Here is a 20535-nt window from a genome sequence, read left to right on the forward strand (position 1 = left end):
TCCTATTTGAACTTTACAGGAATTATTAAGAGGGCCTTTATTTTGTCAAAGTAGTGGAGAGTTTCATCTCTTCTCCCAGTGATCTCTCCTAATTCTTGTATATACAAGTTTTCCTCATTTGAAGAGTCTTAATGCGTTATTTTTGTTGATCTTATCATCTGCAGGTGTTAGTTGGTTGACTAGGTTCTCATTTGTCTGGAACTTTGTTATTATTTATATCTGTTTTATTGTCACCATGAAGTCTTGTTTATTTTCAAGGTTTTTAGTTTCATTGAATTGTATCTGCATTCTTTTTTTTTTTTTTTTTTTGATTTTACTTCCAATTTTATTTTATTTTTAAACTTTACATAATTGTATTAGTTTTGCCAAATATCAAAATGAATCCTCCACAGGTATACATGCACTCCCCATCCCGAACCCTCCTCCCTCCTCCCTCCCCATACCATCCCTCTGGGCCGTCCCAGTGCACCAGCCCCAAGCATCCAGCATCATGCATCGAACCTGGACTGGCAACTCGTTTCCTACATGATATTTTATATGTTTCATTGCCATTCTCCCAAATCTTCCCACCCTCTCCCTCTCCCACAGAGTCCATAAGACTGTTCTATACATCAGTGTCTCTTTAGCTGTCTCGTACACCAGGTTATTGTTACCATCTTTCTAAATTCCATATATATGCGTTAGTATACTGTATTTATGTTTTTCCTTCTGGCTTACTTCACTCTGTACAATAGGCTCCAGTTTCATCCACCTCATTAGAACTGATTCAAATGTATTCTTTTTAATGGCTGAGTAATACTCCATTGTGTATATGTACCACAGCTTTCCTATCCATTCATCCGCTGATGGACATCTAGGTTGCTTCCATGTCTTGGCTATTATAAACAGTGCTGCGATGAACATTGGGGTACATGTGTCTCTTTCCCTTCTGGTTTCCTCAGTGTGTATGCCCAGCAGTGGGATTGCTGGATCATAAGGCAGTTCTATTTCCAGTTTTTTAAGGAATCTCCACACTGTTCTCCATAGTGGCTGTACTAGTTTGCATTCCCACCAACAGTGTAAGAGGGTTCCCTTTTCTCCACACCCTCTCCAGCATTTATTATTTGTAGACTTTTGGATCGCAGCCATTCTGACTGGTGTGAAATGGTACCTCATAGTGGTTTTGATTTGCATTTCTCTGATAATGAGTGATGTTGAGCATCTTTTCATGTGTTTGTTAGCCATCTGTATGTCTTTTTTGGAGAAATGTCTATTTAGTTCTTTGGCCCATTTTTTGATTGGGTCGTTTATTTTTCTGGAGTTGAGCTGTAGGAGTTGCTTGTATATTTTTGAGATTAGTTGTTTGTCGGTTGCTTCATTTGCTATTATTTTCTCCCATTCTGAAGGCTGTCTTTTCACCTTGCTAATAGTTTCCTTTGATGTGCAGAAGCTTTTAAGGTTAATTAGGTCCCATTTGTTTATTTTTGCTTTTATTTCCAATATTCTGGGAGGTGGGTCATAGAGGATCCTGCTGTGATGTATGTCGGAGAGTGTTTTGCCTATGTTCTCCTCTAGGAGTTTTATAGTTTCTGGTCTTACGTTTAGATCTTTAATCCATTTTGAGTTTATTTTTGTGTATGGTGTTAGAAAGTGGTCCAGTTTCATTCTTTTACAAGTGGTTGACCAGATTTCCCAGCACCACTTGTTAAAGAGGTTGTCTTTAATCCATTGTATATTCTTGCCTCCTTTGTCGAAGATAAGGTGTCCATATGTGCGTGGATTTATCTCTGGGCTTTCTAAAACTCTCCAGAAAGCAGGAATAGAAGGAACATACCTCAACATAATAAAAGCTATATATGACAAACCCACAGCAAACATTATCCTCAATGGTGAAAAGTTGAAAGCATTTCCTCTAAAGTCAGGAACAAGACAAGGGTGCCCACTTTCACCATTACTATTCAACATAGTTTTGGAAGTTTTGGCCACAGCAATCAGAGCAGAAAAAGAAATAAAAGGAATCCAAATTGGAAAAGAAGAAGTAAAACTCTCACTATTTGCAGATGACATGATCCTCTACATAGAAAACCCTAAAGAGTCCACCAGAAAATTACTAGAAATAATCAATGACTACAGTAAAGTTGCAGGATATAAAATCAACACACAGAAATCCCTTGCATTCCTATACACTAATAATGAGAAAACAGAAAGAGAAATTAAGGAAACAATTCCATTCACCATTGTATCTGCATTCTGTTATCAAATGCTTAGTTTTCAGTGAAAGACTAATCTGTGCCTCCATTAGATAATTCTATGTTTGTTTGTTTTTTTAAAGTAGGGAGAGATACTTGAATTTAATTTATGACTTTGAGTATTTTTGTGTTACTTTTGCAAAGTCATTACAAATTTGTGATTGATGACAAATTTTTAAATACAGCTTTTTACATGGCCATTTTTGCTTTACTCCTGACTCTTTGTAAGCTTCATTAAAAAAAAAAAAAACCTTATTTTTTAATGAATTCAGGTATACTGGATTCATATGGTCTTATGTTTGCTTCTATGAACAGTGATTCTTGATAGTAACTGGTATGTGCTTTTTTAATTTCAAAATGTTTGGATTGTTTTCTATGAATAAATTCCTAAGGCAGGATCACAAAATAAGTAAGGTAGGATTTTTCTTTTTGCTACGTATACTGTGCAGCTTGCAGGATCTTAGTTTGCCAACCAGGAATTGAACCCTGGACCTTGCCACTAAAAGTGTGAAGCTTTGATTACTGGACTGCCACAGAATTCCCAGGATGGGACCATTTTAAAGGTTCTCGATACATATTGCCCAGTTATTTTAGTATTTCACATTGAGCAGCAGCATGTGAATTTCAGTACACTTTTATCTATATGTTTTTTTTTTTTTTAAGAAAACAAATTACAACAAATGTGAAAAGTAAATCAAGAGTATCCCATTGGTATATATGCCTTTTATAGGAAAGTAAATCCACTTTCTTGGTAAATTGTTTGGCGCATCCTGTGTTCTTCCATTCATTTTATTTAAGTGTTCCAGATTAATGCTGAAGTACAGGCAGGTATGTCATTTCCTTATTCCCCATTTTTTGCTTACTTGCTTTTCTACCAATTTCAGAGCCTAGCAGTGATCTCCAACATCCATCTCCACCATCTTTGCAGTTGAGTTTATTCTGTCCCACGGATCCATGCTGCTGGCAGCCTGAAGCCCTGCATTTGCCCGTGTTCTCCTTACTGCTTTTCCTTTGCCTGAGGTGCTCCACCTCCATCTCTGCCAGAGCCATAACACATCCTTAAGGAGCCATTGTTTATTAAAGGAGTACATTTCTCTTATTAAAGAATTTCGTGGTTTTGGTCACTCATCCTTAGGTGCTCGGGTGGAGATTGAGCCCTACAGCAACCAAACCAACGTGTCGGCTGTGTTCATTCCTAATCTAGTTTATTCAGGCTGGTACAGGGGCTCAGTCTTTCATTACAAAATGCCCTCCCCAAACCTGCCTGTATTCTGCCTTCAGGTCAGGAGCAGTTAAATCCTACATCCCATGAAGCCTTCCCAGATCACTAAGTCCTCACCATTTTCGTCAGAACCACTTTGTTCTTAAAATCTTTAGTGCAATTTTTATCTTGGCTCCGGGATTCAATCTCTGTGACACCAAATCTACTTTGACTTTTTTGTTACCACTTGTACTTGATAATATATTCAAATATTTTTATCCTATATGTGCTTGACTGATATTTCTTGGCTCTTGGCCTCAGTACTTACCTCAGTAATCTTACCAGGACTTATTCCTTTTCTGTAATCATGGAACTTGACTCGAATTTTATTCCTGAATGAGGCAGTAGGAGAGAAATATCTCTGTCACAGCAAAGAGTTGTGATTAGGGCTTTATGTTTGATATAATAATGATGAGATATTTAGGTATCTGGATTTTTGTATGTTAGCCCAAAAAGAAGGACTCTTTAAAGTAACAGTCTCTTAAATTTTTGAGGTGTTTGTATTTGCTTGCTTTGTTGAGCTGACCTTGCTGCCGTTTTCTTGCTCTCTTGGGTATCTGCTTTTTAAACAACTGTTGGTGGGTTAGCGTCATTCCAGCTTCATTTCCGCCATGAAACGGCAGCAGAGACTGTTACTTCTGTGAACTGTAAGTTTAATATAAGCAGAAACTAAAGTATTTCTTTGTAAAGTACAGTGTTTCTATATAAAAAGGTACTGATGACAGTACATATTAGTTTGACTCCAAAGTAGAAGAATAAAAAGATGTTTTGGTATCATTTCTGCACCTTTACTTTGGACTCATCATTATATATCTAAAGAATTTTTATTGCATTTTTCATATTCCCTTTACAGATACTGGATTATCAGAAGTTTTTGTGAGAAACATTTTGAAGAGAAATATTTTCAGAAAGTTGATGTGCTTTTTGCAGCTTCAGATAGAAAATTTTAAAATGTTATTCAAAGGATCTAAATCCAGACAGTGTATTTTTCTAGTAACAACCAGTCAGTTTTACACTTATAGTGAGTGAGCTTTATATATTTTTCGTCATCATTTTTCACCTATCAACTTAGGATATTCTGGCCACTATTCATACTTTTATTATTAAAATCTTCCTGTTTTAAGAATAGTCAGCTAAAAATAGCTTGTGGATCTGGAATTTTTACCCATGTCAGTTATTTCCTTCTCCCTCATTTCTCCGAGGGTCAAGGTAGGTTGTTAGACATTTGCTGCGATTTTTTTCTCCTTTTTTGTTAATAATATTTCTTTAAATGAAAGAGGAAAAACTACTTCTTTGGGCTCTCAGAGCTGTTTTGTATTAGTACAGAACATTACATTTTCTGTGTAATTGAGTACAGTAAAGTATAGTAACTCAGTTTTTACTTCATCTTTCCTGACTGAATATACAACACAGAAGTGGGGACTGAAGTACTGTATTTTTAGGGCCTTTACTGCATTTACCTCTTTGAGAAAAGAAATGTGACAAAACAAACACATTAAAATCGAAAATGTTTTTCCTTAACAATACATTTTGTACTTTAAAAAGTTCTGTTTAGAGTTACTGGTTCAATTAATGGCAGTTGTTCTAGGTACACGTTTTCCTCTAACTAGTAAATGGATTTCCTGTGGTCTGTGGCGTATGGTGTTAGTTTGCTTGTTTGATAGCACATGAGGTAAGGGTATAAAATGACTTCAAAGGACTGTGGGTAGGAGGGCAGGATAGGCCTATTAAATACCCTTGTCAGACTTTTTATTTTTCTTAGTTCTTTTCCTTGATATGAGGGTTAAATCAAATAGGCCCCAGTTTTCTAGTAGTATTCTGTAAAATGGAGGATAATAATAATATCCATCATAGAGTTGTAAGAAGGATTGAGTGAAAGTACGTAAAGTGCTTAGGACAGTGGCTAGCACGCATTTAACTCTCCCTTGTTATTATTACATTTAATGCTATTTTTAGTTGATTGTTCCCTGTACAGAAGCTTTTTAGTTTGATGTAATCCCACTTGCCTGTGTTTGCTTTCATTGCCTGAGCTTCCAGTGTCATCTGTGAAATCATTGCCATAACCAGTGTTATGAAACCTTTCCCTTATGTTTTCTTCTAGGAGTTTTATGTCTTATATTTAACTCTTTAAACCATTTTGAGGTGATTTTTGTGTATGGTGTAACATGAGGGTTCAATTTCATTCTTCTGAATGTGGATATTCAATTTTTTCAAGACCGTTTGTTCAAGAGACTATCATTTAACAAGACAGCACTTTAGTTAGTGTTAGTCACTCAGCCATGTCTGACTCTTTGCGACCCCATGGACTAAAGCCTGCCAGGTTCCTCTGTCCATGGAATTCTCCAGACAAGAATACTGGAGTGGGTAACCATTCCCTTCTGCAGGGGATCGTCCCATCCCAGGGATTGAACTGGAATCTGCTGCATTGTAGGCAGATTCTTTACTTTCTGAGCCACCAAAGAAGACTGTATTTTATCCCATAGCAAAATAACTTTTTTTTTTTTTTTTTTACTTGTAGTTTGGCCACAGAGGTTCATATTTTTCTGATACTTGCCTGGAATAGGAAGTGGAGAAATGGGTGAATCTGTTTGTTTTTTTCTTGCAGATGTCTGTGCATTTAGTAGTAGACAATAGGTAAATTTCTTGAGAACCCCTCTGGATGCAGTAAAATGAATCTAAATGGGAGGTGAATAACATATGTGATATGATGGTTACTGAGTTGTGAAAAAGAATTCTGGATTTTGAGGCACAGTTAATTTGGCTTTTGGAGTTTCAAGAATAGGAATAGTTGCATTATTGACAGAGATGAGAGTTTTTAACATTGGGAGGGGGAGCCATAGGATCTGCTGGAGTGTTGAGGAGCCTGAGGGTGGTTTTGCATTCTTCCAAATTCATAAACAGGTGTTTCTGAAAAGCTTTCTGTTTTCTGAAGCTAAGTATGAGCTTGGAACCCAGGGGAGGAAAAACAGAAGAACAAGAGGCTCTCTATGTCTAATGTCCATTCAACAAATAAAACTTATCAGACGTGTACTGTAGTTTTTGATTATGTATCAGTGCTTTAGCTCTTCTATATAGACTTGGGGTCTTTGTACCTTGAGATTTCCTTGGATGAGGTTGTAAAATAACAGAGATGTTTTAAGTCTGGGGACTCTGATGGAATAACTAGTGGGGGATTGTCTTCAAACTCAGAGATAAGGATTTGAGGAAGCATAGCTGGAAAATCCCATGGACGGAGGAGCCTGGTGGGCTGCAGTCCATGGGGTCTCGAGGAGTCGGGCACGACTGAGCGATGTCACTTTCACTTTTCACTTTCATGCATTGGAGAAGGAAATGGCAACCCACTCCAGTGTTCTTGCCTGGAGAATCCAAGGGACGGCAGAGCCTGGTGGGCTGCCGTCTGTGGGGTCGCACAGAGTTGGACACGACTGAAGCGACTTAGCAGCAGCAGCAGCAGCCTCTTATTCCCTAATAAAGCATGAGGATAAAGCCCAATCAAATCCTGGGCCCAGATCCTTCTTGATTTTTGTCATGGCTCTGTGGCTTCTTATATAATTCACTTGACTTCACTGGTAGTCCCATCTCTCCCATTTTTGAGCCTGAAGTAACCCTTATGGTTAACCTTTTGTAGAAGCTTCTAGACTGCTTTTCAAGGCAGCTTGCCATTTTTCATTCATACATGCATTATAAGAGATTTCCACTTTCTCCACATCCTTGTCAACACTTGTTATTATCTTTATTATTATAACCATCCCATTGGGTGTGAAGTGGTATCTCACTGTGGCTTCTGTTTATATTTACCTGATGGCTGATGAGGTTTGATTGTCATTACTTATTGCCATGTGCTATTTGGTCAAACATATATCATCTTTGGAGAAATGTCTGTTAAGATTCTCACTTGTCTCACTTGTAAACTGCGTCATTTATCTATTTTATCACTGAGTTGTGAGAGTTTTGTATTTGCTTTCAGCTATTGGGTTTGAACCTAACATGCCTTTTTTGATTCTGGGAGAGAAAGGACCTGACAGCAGTTAATAGCCACAGTTCTCATTACTAAGATGTTTCCAGTAATCTTAACATAAAAGGTAGAGAAAGCCAGAAATGAGGAATGACTTGCTCCTGAGTGCAGATGAAAGAAATCACTGTTCTCTTATCCTTATATCCCAACCGGTATATTCTTTTAATTTAACTCTAAACTTTCCATTCAATTCAGTCACTCAGTCGTGTCCGACTCTTTGCAACCCCATGAATCGCAGCACACCAGGCCTCCCTGTCCATCACCAACTCCCGGAGTTCACTCAGACTCAGGTCCATCAAGTCAGTGATGCCATCCAGCCATCTCATCCTCTGTCGTCCCCTTCTCCTCCTGCCCCCAATCCCTCCCAGCATCAGAGTCTTCTCCAATGAGTCAACTCTTTGCATGAGGTGGCCAAAGTACTGGAGTTTCAGCTTTAGCATCATTCCTTCCAAAGAAATCCCAGGGCTGATCTCCTTTAGAATGGACTGATTGGATCTCCTTGCAGTCCCAGGGACTCTCAAGAGTCTTTTCCAACACCACAGTTCAAAAGCATCAATTCTTCAGTGCTCAGCTTTCTTCACAGTCCAACTCTTACATCCATACATGACCACTGGAAAAACCATAGCCTTGACTGGATGGACCTTTGTTATTTTCTTATTTTGATATTTTCTTATTTTTTTTTGATTTTGTAATTACAGTATAAAAAATGGTTGTGCAGTTTTTCACCAGATTTTCACCAGATTTAAGATGTTCTGAGTGAAAATGAAGGCTGTGGGTCATACTTGGAGTGATTTGGGGAGTAAGATGGCCATCATCTGTGAGAGAGGCTGGGGGGTGATTTGGAAGCCCTGCCACACTTATCCAGGATGTGACACGGGAACAACTTCAAGTGTGAGTTCTAAACAGGAAGTTACCAGGAAGATGAGCTTAAGTGCTGGTTGGCAGCTGGCTCTAGCCTGCTCCAGGGTTGGTAGCAGCAGTGATTCGCCATTGCAGATGGAGAGAAGCCAGCTGCTTCTCTTAAATAAAATCCATCATTTACTGATTTTATAGGCAAAAAAGCAAGGCATATTTTACTGACAGTTTTCGGATGATGGCAACATTCTAGGAAAGGGGGATCTGTTCAGTTGATACTTTAGCACCCTTTTTATGTTTAAGCTCATGTGTCTTTTGAGATTAGGACCTTTTCTCATGAAAAGGACTAACTTTGATTTGGCAAATAAACATTTGAAACTTTTGGGGGTCAGGGAAGATGTTCAAGTTCACTTTAAATAACAGCACAACATACATAGTTCATAAAATCAGGTATAATGGTAGGACATATTTTCACTGACAGTTTGCAGTTTGATTTGGAATTCTAAATGTTCCAAAATGGAAGATGGTAGCAAACTACAAGTAGATAACATTGACCAGATGATACTTGAGGGGTGTGTTTACTAGGTAAGTTAAAAGTGTGTTAAGATCTTTTGTGAGTAAAGGACAGAGATTCTGAATTCCTAGAAATAACTCGTTACAAAGCTATGCCTGTCCTTATGGAAAAAATGACAAAATATTCCTGAAGATGTAAAAGCCCTCTTGAACATGATGTGAACAAAGGATGGAACGATTTTATATTGTGTGGAAGCCATTTCTTCTGAAATAGCCTGTAAATTCGGTGAATGTGTGTAACTTGATAATCTCATCTAAAATAAACAATTGCTGGGACAATTGGTTATACATATGGAATGAACCAATACCAGAGCTTTACCTCACACATTAAAGGAAAACTCCAAGTGGGTAATTCTTTGACCTCTAGATTATACACTTTTAAGCAGGGAGTTTCATATTTTTTCTTTCGTGACCCAGTGTGTACCCAAACCTATCTTTGTATAACTGAAATGTTAAAAGAAGCAGTACTCTTACACCTAAATGCATATTTTCTACTTTATTTCTTTTTTAATAAAATACAGTCTGTGACCCAGTACATTGGTTTCATGAGTTGCTGAGTATAGCTTGACAGAAGTGACAGGCTGCCTTTGAGAAGCTCTTGTATGTGTGTACAGGGAGATGTGTGTGAAAATGTCAGAATGTTTATGATAATATACATCCTGGACATTCATTGAGAAAAGGACTCAATATACTGATAAATATTAAGATGACGTAATACTATATGACAGTTACAGTGAGAACTGGAGTTGGAGTTACCTCTATCAACATAGATAAATCTTGGAAAACAAACTGGGAAAAAACTGTAAAATGTTGTATCATACTGTTATTGGTACAAGCTGAGTCTTAATTTCCGGATAGCTGTTAACTGTCGAAGGACGAACTGAGGCGGGGGAGAGGTTGGGCTTCAGCTCTGTAGTAACTTGGTCATTCATTTAAAAAGATCTGAAGCAATTATGACTAAATGTCAAGGTTTGTTAATATGCAAGTGAGTGTACCTGTTTTGTTTTGTTTTGAATAATGGAATATAATAAATAAATATGAGGGAGACAAAAAGGAGCAAAGGGGTTGGATGAGGCTGGGGCCTTAAGCAAGGCCCAGATCGTCAGAGTTGTATTTATCATGTTAAGAATATTTTGCCTTATCTTGAGGGCAAAAGAATTTAAGAAAGAAATGAGATAACATTTGTGTTTTTGAAGACTTATTTTCACTAATGTGTAGGACATAAATTGGGTGAATGGAGGTTGAGGGTAACATCATCGTAATTGAGTGTTGAGGTATTTGTGGTCTGAGCACAGCAGGGTGGTAGGAGTGGGAGGAAGGTCTGTAGATATCAAAGAGGCCAATTCATTGGTAGCCAATCACATTTAGGGGCAGGGGCTGAAGTTGAGGATAACTCTTAGGGTCTCTGTTCACCACTGTTGTATATAAATGGTGGTGATTGTGATTGTCCCTGGAAGGGGAAACAGAAAAGCTGAATCAGATTATAGGTGATACATACAGAGAGAACTGGATAGTAAGTCAAATTTTTCTATGGGAAGGTGGTTATGCTAATCATTTTCAGCTTGAATTTCGAAAGAACTAGAACTAAAATTTTATAATTATAATTTTTATGTTCACACAGGTGTATTTTGGTTTTTGTTACATTGTTTGGTTTTGATTACCAAGGTAATTTTCTCTTTAAAGATGCATGCATGCTAAGTTGCTTTAGTCATGTCTAACTCTTTGTGACCCTGTGGACCGTAGCCCACCAGGCTCCTCTGTCCATGGGGACTCTCCAGGCAAGAACACTGGAGTGGGTTGCCATTTCCTCTTCCAGAGGATCCTCCCAACCCAGGATCAACCTGCTTCTCTCACGTCTCACTTTGGCAGGCTGCAGCTTTACCACTAGCGCCACCTGGAAAGCTTTCTTAAAGACGGAAGAGGGGGCCTTTTCATGAAGATGGCGCCGGAGGCGAAGAAGGAAGCCCCTGCCCCTCCTAAAGCTGAAGCCAAAGCAAAGGCTTTGAAGGCCAAGAAAGCAGTGTTGAAAGGTGTCCACAGCCACAAGAAAAAGAAGATCCAGATGAAGCCCACCTTCTGGCGGCCCAAAACACTGCGGCTCAGGAGGCAGCCCAAATATCCCCGGAAGAGCACCCCAGGAGAAACAAACTTGACCGCTATGCCACCATCAAATTCCTCTCACCACCAAGTCAGCCATGAGGAAAATGGAAGACAACAACACACTGGTATTCATTGTGGATGTCAAGACCAAAAAGCACCAAATTAAACAGGCTGTGGAGAAGCTCTATGACATTGATGTGGCTAAGGTCAATACTCTGATCAGGCCTGATGGAGAGAAGAAGGCGTATGTTCGACTGGCTCCTGACTGTGATGCTTTGGATGTTGCCAACAAAATTGGGATCATCTAAACTGAGTCCAGCTGGCTAATTCCAAATATAAAAGTTTTCACTTAAAAAAAAAAAAAAGATGGAAGAGGGGAATTCCTTAGCTGTTGGATTCGACCCATGTTCAGTCCTTAGCTGGAGAACTAAGATTTCGCAAGTCGTGTGCCAAGCCCAGGGGAATAAAAAGATGGACCAAAAGGTGCTATGATTGTCTGACAAAGTACCAGCTTGAATAGTAATGGAGATACTAGAAATGATAATGGAAAATTGGGTTTGCATCATTATACAGTTTGTGTATGTTTATCGTACTTTCAGATGTACCATTGGGTATGGTTCTTTTTATCTGTTGGGTTTTTCCTTCATGATTTAGCATTCTTAAACATTATAAGAATTTTTAAAGTAATACCACTGTTTCTTAGGTTTATAATTTTAACTGTTTCAGTTGCAGCTGGTTCAGGAAGCCAGCTTTGTGTTTATTCTGTTATTACTTTATTGTCTTCCTTTCACATGAAAGAAATTTCGTAAAACCCAAAGTCAGCAATTCCACTGAACCCATAAATAGAAACCATTTTTCTGTTGGGGGCATGCTGGGATGCACCTGCTGGTGGAATAGAAACCTACTTTGTCTTTCTATATCCATCTTTATATGTTGGAGATGTTACTAAAAATCTTCAAAGATGAGACACCCTTGTGTGTTTCATCATCAGAGATTCTGTTCCCTTGTTTGTAAATCAGTGTATACCTAGCACAATGCATGGCATGTGCTGTGTTTAGTTTCTCAGTCATGTCTGACTCTTTGCAACCCCATGGACTGCAGCCCACCAGGCTCCTCTGTCCATGGGGATTCTCCAGGCAAGAATACTGGAGTGGGTTGCCATGCCCTCCTTCAGGGGATCTTCCCAACTCAGGGACTGAATCCAGGACTCCTGCATTGCTGGCGGATTCTTTACCATCTGAGCCACCAGGGAAGCCCAAGGATACTGGAGTGGGTAGCCTATCCCTTCTCCAGGGGATCGTCCCGACTGAGGAATCGAACCAGGGTCTCCTGCATTGCAGGAGGATTCTTTACCAGCTGAGCTACCAGGGAAGTCTGCATGGCATGTAGTTGGTCTTTAATAAATACTTGTTGAATGAAAGTACCATCTTATTGAATGTTTGAATCTTTTACAGTTTGTTTTTAAAGTTCAGTTATTGCTTTGTAAAAATAAAGGCATCACTCCTGAAAGCATGTTTTTACTTAGAATAAGAACACAGAAGTGGTTCACAGTGAGCAGGATTATATGAGAGGTTTGGGTGTTCTGTGATGTAATTCATGGTAGAATGAGCCTTGTTTGTGCTGAGCCTTTCTCTGGTCAGGCAGTCTTATAAAGTACAAGTAGGGTTTCCAGATAAAGACATTTTTATTTGTTTAAATTTACACGTATATTATCCAGAATTATATGGTAAATAATTTTATTACTTTTGGGCATTGAATTTATTTTAGAAAAGGGTTTAGATAAATAATATTAAAATTTGAAAATGGTGGCATATTTTTAAATTAAAGAAAGTAGATGTTTGAATAGTAGCTGTCTTCTTGAGCTATCTTCTATAGTAAGAACTCAGGGTTTTTTCTTCTTTATTTCAACTGTTTGAAATGCAGGTGAGAAAAAATACAGAGTATTGAAATCTTGTGATATGCAAGACACTGAACCAGAAATTGGATGGTGTGGAGAAGGTGGTGCCTGGGCATGGGAGAGGAAAATATGTCTGCAGGTGATTGAACTGCCTGAAGGCTGAGCTCTGTGGAGGAGTGCAGGTCCTTCCGCAGACTTGCCTGTTGAAGGGAGAGTGCATCTGCTGAGATAGAGTGAGTGAGGAAGCATGGCTTTTTAAGGCAGACTAGATGGTCTTGCGGAGAAGGCAATGGCACCCCACTCCAGTACTCTTGCCTGGAAAATCCCATGGACAGAGGAGCCTGGTGGGCTGCAGTCCATGGGGTCACTAAGAGTCGAACATGACTGAGCAACTTCCCTTTCACTTTTCACTTTCAAGCATTGGAGAAGGAAATGGCAACCCACTCCAGTGTTCTTGCCTGGAGAATCCCAGGGACAAGGGAGCCTGGTGGGCTGCCGTCTATGGGGTCGCACAGAGTTGGACACAACTGAAGCGACTTAGCAGCAGCAGCAGCAGCAGATGGTCTTGAGTCCTACTAGGAGATCCACTCGGGTAGGGAGGTATGCGAGGATGACAGACGCAGATTGGGAAGGAATGGGCTTCAGTTCCACCTTCTGCCTGGATTATTAAAATGTAGAAAGAAAGCCTGTGACTAACTGGTCAGCACCTTCCTAATCTCTTCAGAATAAGCTTTTTCATTTTTGCGTACATTAGTTCAAGTATAGTTGTTGCAGTTGATTTTTTTCTTTTTAAGCTGAAGCGATGTGCAGATTATTCTTGGAGTTATGGCTGTTGGGCCCATCTGGGCAGGTAGAGTTAAGGTTGTGAAACCTATTTTTCTGGATGGAGAAGCCCTGGGTAGAGGTGGGTCTGGCCCCTCAGGTGTCTTTGTGCAGTCAGCATAGACTCAACAACTCCCTTATCCTTGGGTCATTTTGAACAAAGAATTGCATTAGTAGTGGAAATTTTATTCTGTGCTCTTTGTTCCTTTAAAAAAAGATTAGTTTAAAAATATTTATTTGAATAAATGTGAAAGCTTTTAGATAATGCCTGCTTCATAGCAGGAACTAGAGTTTAATTTGGCTTTTTCCTCAGTAAAATTATAGACTTCTCTTTTCTGTTTCCCGTGTAGTTTCAACAAAATAAAGTCAGCAGGGCCTTATCACTCTTGTTCATGATGAAGCAAATACACAATGATAACATATAAGGTAGGTCTGTTGGAAGTGTGTTTTAAGATTCATGTTATTATTCATTCTATTGCTGCATTTACACTAGAATACTTTCTCAAAAATGTAATTTATGAAGGAAAACATGTAAGGGATACTGCAGAATAATAGTGTTTAAAGAGTTAGCAGTACTCAGAGTAGATACTAAAAGCAGGTAAGAAAATAGAAGTTTTAAAATGGCAATTTCACTGTTAAAAACTGTTTTCTGCTTGAAATGCTTAAATTGTTGGGAATATTGTTTTCAGCTACTGTTTGATCAAATTTTACTTCATATTTTAAGTTTCAAGCTTTACTAATGATAGTGCCTTTTTTGTTTTGATAGCATGGATTGTTACTTATTAGAAAAGTTAATGAGCCATTGAATGAAAATGGTGTTTTCTTTGGTGTCTGGGTGTCTGTAGAGGAATATTTGTAGGAGCTCATCTTAAGCAGTTAAACTATCAGTAAAGATGTTGCCTAATGTTGGCGGTGTAACTTATACAGATTTTTGTATAGCAGTTTCTTAGTATGTTTGGTTTTTAAATGTGGAAAATCTTTGACCTGGTAAGTTACCTTGAGACTGTGTTTCAGGACAATAAACTATTGAAAGAGATTTTTTTTTAAGCTTGGTATCACAAGTCAGACTGTAAAAACTATAAGGATCCAAGAATGAGGAGAAACAAGTTGACTTTAAAGCATTCAGTGTATAAAACATGAATTTTATTGCCACATTTAAGCTCCACCTTTTGTCTGCTGATTTTAAAACAACCATTTAAGTGAAAGCTTATTTCACTTTTTCAGGATTTAAGTCATATTATTTGAGTTCCTAAAATTCTCCCAAATAAGTAGTGATGGATAGACTAACTTGTATGCCTCTCAGTCAGGTGTACACCAGCTGAGAATTTTTGCCTGTTCTTGCCACCGGTTTGTAATTGAGTCCTTACTAAGATTCTTTGCTCATGAATTCCTAACACATAGAAATAGTATATCTGTTCAACAAAATTTCTTGTACTTTCAGTTCAGTTCAGTCGCTCAGTCGTGTCTGACTCTTAGCGACCCCGTGAATCGCAGCATGCCAGGCCTCCCTGTCCATCACCAACTCCCGGAGTTCACTCAGACTCAGGTCCATCAAGTCAGTGATGCCATCCAGCCATCTCATCCTCTGTCGTCCCCTTCTCCTCCTGCCCCCAATCCCTCCCAGCATCAGAGTCTTCTCCAATGAGTCAACTCTTTGCATGAGGTGGCCAAAGTACTGGAGTTTCAGCTTTAGCATCATTCCTTCCAAAGAAATCCCAGGGCTGATCTTCAGAATGGACTGGTTGGATCTCCTTGCAGTCCAAGGGACTCTCAGGAGTCTTCTCCAACACCACAGTTCAAAAGCATCAATTCTTCGGTGCTCAGCCTTCTTCACAGTCCCACTCTCACATCCATACATGACCACAGGAAAAACCATAGCCTTGACTAGATGAACCTTTGTTGGCAAAGTAGTATCTCTGCTTTTGAATGTGCTATCTAGGTTGGTCATGACTTTCCTTCCAAGGAGTAAGCGTCTTTTAATTTCATGGCTACAGTCACCATCTGCAGTGATTTTGGAGCCCAGAAAAATAAAGTCTGACACTGTTTCCACTGTTTCCCCATCTATTTCCCATGAAGTGATGGGACCAACTGGTACTTTATTACTTACTGCATATTTGGGAAGAAGAAAGGAATAGTAAATATATTCTTTAATACAGAAAATTTTCATTCATTGAATCAATGTAAGATAATGAAATCAAAGTTTTAGATTATAGGCTTGATGAATTTATAAAGAAGTAGGCGTATACTTCTTCAATTTAGACTTTTAAAATTTATTTATTAATATTTTATTTTGGCTGTGCTGGTGGGCTCTTTTCTGGTTGTGGTGAGCAGGTGGGGCTACTCTAACTGCAGTGTGTGGGTGTCTCACTGCAGTGGCTTCCCTTGATGTGGAGCTCAGGCTCTTGGGTGCATGGGTTTCAGTAGTTGCGGCATGTGGGCTCAGAAGTTGCAGCTCCTGTGCTCTGGAGCACAGGCTCAGTTGCTCCGTGGCATTTGGGATCTTTGCAGATCAGGGATCAAACCCATGTCTCCTGAATTGGCAGGCGGATGCATTACCACTGAGCCTCCAGGAAAGCCCCCAATTTTGATTTTTTAGTCAGCTTATGTTATTTAATATCTCTTAGTAAAATGACACTTGCTAATAAGCACACAGGCACTAAAGCATAGCTCTTGTCCTCAGTCATCTATTCAAAGTCACACCTAATGAAGAGTCTTCGACACCCCCTGCCCCAGTAGTGGAAAGCCTAAAACAGACCTGGGTTATAGGAACTGGATGTCCTTCATCCCAGTGTAGAGAGAATCCAGTGGCTGATATGTAAATGCTCATTAGTTTTTAAGTGAAGTATTTTTAAAACTAAATTCTGTTGTAATTGTATGTGGGCCTGGCCTGGATGTGGCTATTCAGTTTCTTCCATAAAGAATTCTCTTCACGCCTCTAAAGGGAGGCAGAGTGGAGTAAGGAGTCTGAGATTCTATTAATCATCAAATTGGTTTCTCATCACAGTACCTTACCATAACTTCTCCAAAATTCTGTAGCCAGATTACAGTCTTTGACCGCCCTGGGGTTAGGGTGAGCGGAGAGGGAGCTGTTGCTGTGTCCAGCTGCTCTGCGGATTCAGTAGCATACCTCCCACAACCTGGTGCTTCCCCAGCCCTTGGTTTTCATGCTCTGGTTCTAAGGAGGTTTCTGATCGATGTCTGTCACTTTTTGTTGTAGCTTTTGTTCTTCCTAGTTGTTACCTCTTCCATTCAGTTTGTTGTCTTTCTTGTTTCTTGATTTTTACTGTTTTGTTGTCTGTTATTTTCGACTTTCTTGTTTTTTTGTTTTTTACTAAGGGAAGGAGGGGAGAAAAATACGATGTTAATAATCAGTCATGTTAAAAGTCTGTTAGCTGTGCTTTTCTGTTTGAACTCTTAATTATTTATTTATATTTTGATGGAATTAACTAAAATTTGGTTTTACTTGAATGAAGTAGATGATTAAAACAGACTGTGATTAGTGTAATGACTTTTAAAGAGACATACATTTACTAGAATGGAGCATCCTATTCCTGAAATCTTTTGGAGCATCAGGAATTCTTATTTCTATCTGCCTTTCTTTGCCTGTGTCTGTTTGTATCTGCTTTCCTCACTTGTATTTGAGTCATAAGCACACTTGGATGTGTTGCCAGTAGACATCTGTTAGATATGGTAATGACTGCTTATAGCAGAAATTCTTAACCATGGATGTGTGTCAGTCTCCTAGTGACATGGGCCGAGGCCACATTTGAGACCTGCGGAGTCAGAATCTCCTGTTCCTAGGCTTTTGTCTTTTGAAAAAGCTTCTACGTGATCATGGTATATAGTTCTAAGAACTACTATATATCTAAAGTAAAAATAGATTTAGTTTTGCATGGCATTTTATATCCTACTAGAAATAAACTCCATATTCTTAATTCAAGGGTGTTAAAATCTGGTCCCAACCTTTCTTTCTAGCACTTCTGCCCATATTCTGCTCTGGGGACCTTGTGTATCAGCAGAAGCAGACTTTACTGTTGCCATGCCTGGGTCTCCTTCCTGAGAGTCCCCCTTGCCTCCAAAGCCCTCATAGGTCAGCCTCAGAGGCCACTTCTTTCCAAATTCCTTGGGACTAAACTAGCCAGAGAGAGCGTCTCTGCCTTTCTGGATATTTTCTTCTGTCACTGTATTCCTGAGCCATGACTGTGTTGAGGTAATTAAGGTTAGCAGGGTTTCTGAACCAGTGTCTGCCTTGTTTTGTGTTGTTATTTGTATGCTCTAATCTGGTAAACACCTGGTTCCACGCATGAAGACACATTCTACTCATTTTAGCAAGAAAAAAAAAGTTTGATAAATACTTCTTGAACAGATGTGAGGTATTTTCTCTGTAATTGGGTAGTCAAGCAGAATTTGGAACTAGAGGGTAGAATCAGAAAATTTATGACACGGGGAAGAAGAGAATATCACAGTCCCTGAGTTCTCTTTGAGTTGGTGGGATGCTTAGACTGGTGGAGTACCTTAGTTCCTGCCACATCAGTCTGATGAGATACCAGTTTGATGTTTTTCAAGCAGTCCTCAGTTGTGAGATAAACTTGAACTGGGATGGTACTGTGCCGTGTGAATACAAGGGAGAGTTATTTGTAACATTTGGTTTAATGGGTGCTCGGCTCAGCACCATCTTATATTTTGAATTTCTGTTCCACCTTAGGTAAGACTCTTATACATTCAACACTAAAGTTTTGTTCTCTTAATCTGTGCAGTACTGCCCTTGTAAAACAGTGAGTGGTTTAAAACTAGGCAATGAGTTTCCCATGTGTTCATATCTATGACTTGGAGGTTTGCAGAATTTCATATTTGGTAGTAAAGAGTATTTGACCTGAACCAATTGGGAGTGTAAAAAGAGCATAGGTTAAGAGTTAAGGTTAAGAAGTTAAGAGCGTGGTGGCTCACTAGGTTAAGCTCACTGGTGGCTATGATGATCTGTTTTGTTTTGTTTTCCTTTTAGTCAGCTTTATTAAGATGTAATTTACGTTAAATAAGTTTCACCATTTTTAGGTATACAGTTCAATGACTGTTGTACATACACATGGTGTAACCACATTGATGAGGTAACATTTCATCAGCACCAAAAGTTCCCCTGAGTCCCTTTACAGTCGGTACCCTTTCCCCACTCCTTAGCCTCTGGTGACCATTGTTCTGCTTTTCATCACTAAAGGTTTGCCTTTTTAAAATGGAATCATATGCGTTATAGTTTGACTTCTTTCTTAGCAGAGTTCTTTTAAATTTATTCATGTTCTAGGATTTATTGTTCCTTGTTTAGTATTGTTGAGTGATTATTCCATTGTTTAGCAACAGTTTATCCTTTTTACTGGCATCTTTTGGTGAGCTTTAAACTGGCACATTATTTGTTTAAGGATTTATTTGACATCTAGTATCCAGACTGTAGAGAAGGATTCTTGCCTGAAAAATCCCATGGACAAAGGAGCCTAGTGGGCTACAGTCCATGGGGTTGCAGAGTCAGACACAAATGAGCGACTAAACAACAGAAGCAATCCAAACTACACATGAGCATAATTTTTCTTGCTTGTGAAAGTGAAAGTTGCTCAGTCGTAGATCATTAAAATCAAGTAGAAACAGACAAAAGGACTTGAAAATAGTGTTTACAGTGGTTACATATGGAGTCTCTGAAAATGGTCATTCCTGTAAGAATAACATTAATGTGCTTCAACATCTTTGAAGAACTATATACACAATTCCTATAGTAAGGTTGGCATTAATGCTAATTGAAACAACAGTCTTAAAAAATAAAGCCATTTATCTAAAGTTTAAGAATGTGGATGACTGAAATTATGAAGTTTCAGAGAGGCAGAATATTGCAAAATTCTCAGTCAGCCGTTGTAAATTGTTTTCCCTCTAGGGGAAACAACTTTAAGATGAGAACATTTCTGTTGTGTAGTCCACTGAAACTAGGTTACAAGACGGCCTGAGCACTGGGCTTAAGTTTGTACTTGTCAAAAAAAAAACCTATGTAGAACAAGTCATGTGTTACTGGAGAATGTTAGTATGCAGTTTGCTTACTTGTTAAAAAATTCCATGTTAGACTCTTTTTTAAAAATCTAGATGTGTTTGTAGCAGCAGTACAACACCTTTTGTCATTTTGCTGTGTAGAAGTATATGATAATTAACGAGGGATCCTTCTGAAACATCCTTAAATCTCATAACCAGTTATGATTATAAAATACATGAGTTTAGAAACAGAGGTTAAGAGGTAGACTGATGCTGACCTTTGCATTAGGATAGTCACAGATGAGCAGAGGGCCAGAGAGGTCTGGTCGCAGTATCATGCATGATATATCAGGGTCAGTCAGTTCAGTTCAGTCGCTCAATCGTGTCCGACTCTTTGCGACCCTATGAATCACAGCACGCCAGGCCTCCCTGTCCATCACCAACTCCCGGAGTTTACCCAAACTCATGTCCATCGAGTTGGTGATGCCATCCAGCCATCTCATCCTCTGTCGTCCCCTTCTCCTCCTGCCCCCAATCCCTCCCAGCATCAGAGTCTTTTCCAATGAGTCAACTCTTCGCATGAGGTGGCCAAAGTACTGGAGTTTCAGCTTTAGCATCATTCCTTCCAATGAACACCCAGGGCTGATCTCCTTTAGAATGGACTGGTTGGATCTCCTTGCAGTCCAAGGGACGCTCAGGAGTCTTCTCCAACACCACAGTTCAAAAGCATCAATTCTTTGGCGCTCAGCTTTCTTCACACTCCAACTCTCACATCCATACA

At 39.1% G+C, this 20535-nt stretch overlaps 1 protein-coding gene and 1 pseudogene across 10 annotated transcripts in view; both read left to right on the plus strand.

The window, feature by feature from the left end:
* Positions 1–20535, plus strand: part of SRPK2 (SRSF protein kinase 2) — a 244241-nt gene that overhangs the window by 129732 nt on the left and 93974 nt on the right. The window lies entirely within an intron of this gene.
* LOC113891555 lies at positions 10736–11382 on the plus strand (annotated as a pseudogene).

Source organism: Bos indicus x Bos taurus, chromosome 4 (assembly GCF_003369695.1).
Source record: "Bos indicus x Bos taurus breed Angus x Brahman F1 hybrid chromosome 4, Bos_hybrid_MaternalHap_v2.0, whole genome shotgun sequence".
Classification (NCBI taxonomy): domain Eukaryota; kingdom Metazoa; phylum Chordata; class Mammalia; order Artiodactyla; family Bovidae; genus Bos; species Bos indicus x Bos taurus.